This window comes from Cyprinus carpio, chromosome A4 (assembly GCF_018340385.1).
Source record: "Cyprinus carpio isolate SPL01 chromosome A4, ASM1834038v1, whole genome shotgun sequence".
Lineage (NCBI taxonomy): Eukaryota > Metazoa > Chordata > Actinopteri > Cypriniformes > Cyprinidae > Cyprinus > Cyprinus carpio.
Window position 1 is genome coordinate 12,813,097 of NC_056575.1, and position 7,273 is coordinate 12,820,369.

General features: G+C 37.1%; 1 protein-coding gene across 1 annotated transcript in view; it reads right to left on the bottom strand.

Moving 5' to 3' along the window:
* LOC109067672 (ras-related protein Rap-1b-like) overlaps positions 1-5,217 on the bottom strand; it is a 45,126-nt gene extending 39,909 nt beyond the window's left edge. The window contains exon 1 of the mRNA XM_042741435.1: positions 5,080-5,217. The gene's annotated coding sequence lies outside the window, so the exon portion shown is untranslated. The remainder of the gene's footprint in view (positions 1-5,079) is intronic.
* Positions 5,218-7,273: the final 2,056 nt, after the last annotated feature.

Here is a 7,273-nt window from a genome sequence, read left to right on the forward strand (position 1 = left end):
AAAAGAGATGAGAGGCAGGATGTTCACGCTGCTCTTTTTCATACAATAACAGTGAATGGTAACCAAGCTTCAAAAATGAAAAAAAAAAAAAAGCACCATGAAAGCAAAACAGCAGTTCATACACTAAAAATAAATGTTCCAAAAGCGTGTTTAAGCAACGATGCAACAGAAGAACCACTTTAGTTCTCCAAAGAACCTTTTGTTTGAAGAACATTTTTAATACATATATATATAAATCATTTTGTGGAATCTAATGTTCTATGGATGTTAAAGGTTCTTCATTGAACCACAGATGTCAATACAGAACCTTTCTGACCAGTATGATCCATGCACTAAAGTAAACTACCTCTCATAGCTCTTAAATCTCATTTGTGACCCTGTACCAAAAAACCAGTTATAAGGGTCGATTTTTTCGAAATAGAGATTTGTTCATCATCTGAAAGTTGAATAAATAAGCTTTCCATTGATGTGTGGTTTATTAGGATCTGACAATATTTGGCTGAGATACAACTATTTGAAAATCTGAAATCTGAGGGTGCAAAAAAAAAAATCTAAATATTGAGAAAATTGCCTTTAAAGTAGTCCAAGTGAAGTTCTTAGCAATGCATATTACTAATCAAAAATTAAGTTTAATATATTTTCAGTAGGAAATTTACTAAATATCTTCCTGGAACATGATCTTTACTTAATGTCCTAATGATTTTTGGCATAAAAGAAAAATCTATAATTTTGACCCATACAATGTATTTTTGGCTATTGCTACAAATAGCAATATTGTGGTCCAGGGTCACATTTATGCAATTTAAATAATCACATATTCAATATTTATTCAATATACAACCTGGTGTGATGTTACTTTTTCTCATTTTTGGAGATTGACAAGTTTGTCATTTTTGGTCACCATTCACTTTCTTTGGATGTTAAAGAACAGTGTGAACATTCTGCAAAACATCTCCATTTGTTTTTCTCAGAAGAAAGTCATACGGGTTTGAGTGACTAACTACGAACTATTCCTTTAACACATAAACAAAGAGATCTGCACTGGCATTTACACCGAGGCAGAATTTCTGATCTAGTTACACTAAACTACAAGGCAACTGATGCCCTGAACAATTACGAACACTGGCTCAAAGAGCAGGGGTGTTAAACATCCCCTGTCAAAACAATGTCAATAAGACTAAGGCAATGGCATGATTTCTATTGCTATACCAGTAAGCTGCTTAGAGACTGGAAAACAACAAGTCGGGAGGCAGATTATGGAAGGAAAAGGAGCAACGGGAGACGAGATCAATGAAAACTCAGCCCAACCTCTAGTGTCAAATGTCAACACATGGCAGGGCATCTGACGTCTGACTGACTACAGCATACAGACCCCAGGGATGTGCTTACACACACATTATTCTCTGGAGAGAAATGAGAAATATCGCTTCATGAATTTTTGTGTGTGTCAATGTCTCAAATACCTCAATAGTAAAAACGCCACCAAAGCTGGGAATCAGTTCATGAGTTTTTTCAAACTGTACATTGCAATGCTCAAAATCACTCCTTTTAATTAGATTTTTACTCTTTTGGTAAAAACAATTGTGCCATGAAATGTAAAATAAATAAATAAATAATTTTAAATTGATACTTTATCAATGTAATGCATCCTTGCTGAATAAAAGTAGCATTTTCTTTCAAGAAATAAAAAAAAACATATTAGTGACACCACTTTTCATATATAATCTACATATATAAAGCAACAACAAATATCTGAACTTCAATTTGATCAGAAGCCTCGTTTTAATGTCTATTTCTGGATCATAGACTCAGAAAAGAAACCCCAATCTTGCAAGGCACAAATAGCTGCCACAGTCATCAGTCATGGCTTACATGCTTAAATGAGGAAAATGATGTGTGGGAATAGATGGAGGAATTGCTTTGATATCAGCATTAGAAAACGTGAGCGTCAAGCTGAGCTAAGCCACATTAGCTCAGTAACCCTTGGAAACAACTTGTGAGCCAATTCTGATTTCCTACACTGAGATCAAGTTGATATCTGCTAAAAACAAAGCATATTTACAGTATCAAACCTACAGCATTCATCAGCGATCTTTACACGCGCTTAGACTTGAACAACAATCACATGACTTTAAAGGAGGAAGGAAGGCTTGACAGGGCCACCAGGTTTCATTAGGCCCTTTGGCCTAAAGAGGAAGCGGTCCATTTTGCTGAGGGATGCCAACAGCCTTCTTTTTCCCGAACTGTCATGCTCTTCCTCTCCAGAGCATCTCCTTTCCTTTCTGCTCAGTTGGTTCCTCTAAAAGTCTCAAACAGTTACAGACAGCTGGCAGTTAATGTTTTGTCATCTCATTACCCACTGGCTTCAAAACGCTATTCCGTTTCCTAGTCACATGTCAAAGCCTTTGTGGGAAACCACAAGCGCTTACTAATGTCGTAGCTTTTCTCAATACTCAATATTCAATATCAGGGGCTCAAAAAGTCAACTTTAAGGATCTGAAATTGAAAAAACCCATAATCAAACATTAACCTAAATATATATCCATTTACAGACCCATAATACAGTGACACTAGAATACAGAGCGTAATTCAGACTAGCAGGCTGGGTATTCAGACACGGCCCTCCAGAGGAATCAGTCCCGACAGCTGTATTAGAACTGCCATTTACAAAGGCAAAGAGAGATTTGCTTCCCTGACAGACCCCGTGTTTGTTTGCATACAGTTTGACTCCTGTAATAGTGCTGGGAAGTTCTGATACTGCTCAAAGCAAGAACCACACTGTCAACTGCAACAATCATGACTATAATTATACAAAACAACTAGGAACTACATAAAGTGATACCTGAAATCGACACATCATAGCTGACGTGGCTCTAAATATAGACGGTTCTTCCAGATTTTTAAAGGGTGTTCAAACGGTGGGCAGCGTTCTTTGAAAGGAAGTCCACATCTCTTGATTTAGTTATTTTCAACAGAGCCTAAAGACCGGCATTCCTCTGTGCCCAAGAGGACACACTATCACAGGGATTTCCTTCCTCTTGCTCTAGGAGGGACAGGATCGGGGTCAGACCCCACTCCAAAAAATGTTAAGTACTGGTGTGGTAACAAGCTTGGTATCTCAATTTGAGAATTTGGACATCTATGTACACATGTATAAATTACACAGAATTTTTTTTTTTTTTAACTCAAACTTATTGACATTAGGACAAAAAAAAAAGAAGCAACAACATAGCTATGACTGCATTAAGTCATATTTCACATGAAGTTACAGTAGTGCACTGACAAAACAGTTTTGACACAGGAAATGTAAGGGTGCTATACACTTATCTGCCTTTGGCAGTGACAGATATATTGCTGCCTACTAGTCCGTGATTGGGAATGACAAGTGCTTGCTCAAGACCCCATCAAAAACAGGAAATGGTATTCACTCGGTTGGTGGTTGCACAATTTGTCATAAATATTGCAGCAAACATAAACCTATACAAATTCCACAAACCATAAATGGAGTTTTTAACTATTTTAACAATGTAAGGTGGCACAGAAGTTGCATATATATACCACAAAAAAGGTGTTTACACAATGCAGTGGTGGTATTAATGAATTAAACAAAAATAATGCAAAGCTTAAAATAATGCTAAAATAACGTGAATGATAAACAAACTATAAAAATATATACATTTATAGTATTTGCTTAAACGTGCAGTCACATTGGTAAATTTTCAGCAAAATTTCAAAGGCAAAAAAGGTCCATTGTCAATAGCAAAACCATGTATGAAGCACAGCCCACACTGAAGTCACTTTCAAACCAAGCAGTTTTCTTTTGGTGAGTGCGACCAACTTGACTTGACCAATTTGTGTGACCAACTTGAACATGAGTGAAATCTGTATTGGAAACGGTTCGCCATCACACAAAACTCCCAATCCCGTGGAATCCCATTGAAGCGGCTAGATTTCGGCCATAAAAATGACATACCAATAGTAAATGTGACCGCACCTTAAGGCTGCACTGATGCTGCATTTCATCAGATGCAGATACTATGTGCTTAAGGGCAATCTGGCATATTTTAGTAGTTATTTATGTGACATGGCATTTCTACACAGACACAAAGCCAGCTCAGAACAGCTTGTGTAAAGTCACCTTTGGAGAAAGGCTGTTATAATTTGACAAGAGCCCCGTCATTAAAGATCAAGCCATTAAAAATGCATGGAGAAGCAACACAGGATCTTCTTTAACAACCTCTTTGAGGGACTACAGCCTCATATCCCTTATCAAAGGACAATATTCAAAATGTCACATCCAACTAGAAGTCTATAAGGGCCCTGTGATGTTTTCTGGTCTATTAAGTGGAATGCAACATGATTTATTATTATTATTATTTATTATTTCCGTAAACCTTAAAAGCACGAGTGCAAATCATTCCTACGGTATCTGACAGACACTCAACCGTGAAAGAAAACCGAGTCTCATTTTCTCCAATTCTTCTTGAATGAACTAGTCATCTTCCCTCGACTGAGGAACAGAACAGAACTAGGCGGGGCCGGTAATCAGTCAAATCTAGAAGCAAAGACTGCATTAGAAGCGCTAAATGTGCCTTTTATCACATCGCCTGACACCCCTTATCTATCTCTTTACGTAAACCCTGTCGAAAAATGTATCTTTGACGGTTTGAAGCCGACAATCTGTGCTTCGTTAAACTACTCATTCGTACAACTTTTCCATTTCCGCTATAACTTCCACAGTGCCGTGGGCATGAGACAACAAAAAACGCCATTCTTCAAGCAACACAACACCGCAAACCTCGGGCGCTCCTACACAAAGTTGCCAGCGACCATTCCGGCCATAACGGGGAGTCTGGTAAATGTAAGGAGTTGAATTGTTTCACTCCAGCTCCGCCATATTCGAGCCATCTGAGCTGCTCTTCCGCAAACCCCTGTGCCGGTCTGCTCTGCAACATTGTAACATTCCGCCGTTCAGTCGCTACAATGTATCAATCTAACTGTGACATCATAATCCCCTCACAGTTTCCGCGCCGTTACTACTGTAATGCCCATAGAATATCGCGCAAATGCGATACTTACGGCAATCCGCTACAGCTCCAGCCAGTCAGTCCGTCTGCGCCTGTGCCTGTGAAAGAGCTGCTCGTCTCTGGGAGGGTGGGTGAGGTTTAGAGTCGAGCATGACGTTACAGCCTCGGTTTCAGCACCATACGCTCCTCAGCTCTGCCTACAATCGAGCGTAACGGGAAACGGGACTGTTTAAAGAACGGGGAACGAGCGCTGCTAAATGTGGCACATGGACATGACAGTGTTGATAGATATGTACAGTACCTACAGTACAAGATACAGAAAAAGCACTGTAGTGGTATTATGGTATAGTGATTGTATCCAACGGTAATACCATGCTGCTTGCAAACATACCATGGTATTCCAAGGTACTTCAACAATACTATGGTACATGTAAAAACAAAAAAACAACAACAAAAAACCCTGGTATTACAAGGATTGCATATAGCCAAAAAACATATTAGTAGTACCATGGTACTCTTAGTTACTGTTATTTATTTATTTTTATTTTTTTTCTGATTTTCACAAACATGTCACTTCCCTTCCACCAGCTGTCCATAGTGTCATATATATTTAAATTATGACCAGGAATTATCTCACATTATATATAAATACATGAGAGCACACACACACAAAAAAACATAGTGATATATAATATTATACACACACACTCACTTAAATATTCTTAAAGCAAGAATAATTGCATGTATATTTTAGAAAAGAAATGTTTAAGAAATTTTAGCATTATCTGACAGGTCCTTACAGGGTGATACTTTTAAAATAATTTATAGGAAATGGAATAAAACACATTTTGTGACAAAGAAAATTGATTTAACAAATTGCACACAAATACAGAGGAATATATATTTTCACTACTATTTTGTTAGTGTTTCTATATGTTTATGCAATACTGTGATAATCAAAAAAAATTATAAATACAAAATTTGAAAAATTATATATACACACACACACACACACACACACACACACACACACACACACACACAAACAAACACATAAAAATAAATAAATAAATATATATATATATATATATATATATATATAAAACTAAATCACACTGAATTAAGTCATAGCACTTTTCAACATTTTCCGTGGTGAATGCTATCATTCTAATCCCAGTATGGCATGAATGGTCTCCTATTCTCCCGAGCAGCAACTCTCATCCGTCAGAAGCTGACTCTGCCACTCTGGGGGGAAAAATCTTCAGTGGCAGTCAAATGGCTCATTGAGAGAAGCCAGGAATGCCAAGTATGCTCTCTGGCATCAGGAACGCAGGCCCACTCGCTGCTGTGGACTAGCATCCCCTCCCCTCTGCCAGCAGTCATGTGGCCCTGAGCTTCATGAGGGCTGAGATGTCTTCCATCGGTTGGGTCCTTAGATGCGGATCAGTGACAAGTGTGCGGTTTTGCTGGTTTCACTAAATGGGGCAACTGAGAGATGAGACAACATTAGTATGTCGCTGTTATATGAGCATTTGGTTCAGCTGGGCAATGACTGGGTGAAAGGGAGAACATATGAGACTGAATTGAGAAAGTCTGGGGGTGTTGAGGCGAATACACTTTAGTCAGAGTAGACAGCATATTTAATGTAACACAACGGAAAATGAGGCTGTGAAGGATAGAGTTACAGTCTGTTTAGTGGACAGTACTATTGAGAAGAAAAGATTTGGGGGGAAAATTAGATGTGATCACAGTTTCATTGTTTTTATTCAGGATTAATTAAATAAAATTAATAATAGTTATAATAACTACAATAAATAATTGTAATAATAATAATGATAAAATACATTATATAATTTACTTAACCTAATTTGTATTTTTTTTTTGTAAATAGAATAAATTTGAGTGCAATGTACCAAAACTTACATAATTAGTGTGCAATTCCAGTAAACACAGAGATAAATAGGGAAAAGAGGAACGTGAGCTATATATTTGCATTCAAAACTGTTGAAGTCTGTAAAAATGTAAGCAAATGTCAGTATTTAAAATATTTCTGTCATTTATCAGAAATTTTGAACATCCAAACTAGATGCACCAATGAACATGTTGGTTAAATAAACATTGTTACACGCTCAAATAAATCCGTTTTTTTTTAAAGCAAATTTAAAATGTACTAGATAATGATTTTGTAAAAATTATGATTTGTTACAGGAAAACTGCTAATTTAATAGCAAATAATATGCAAGCAT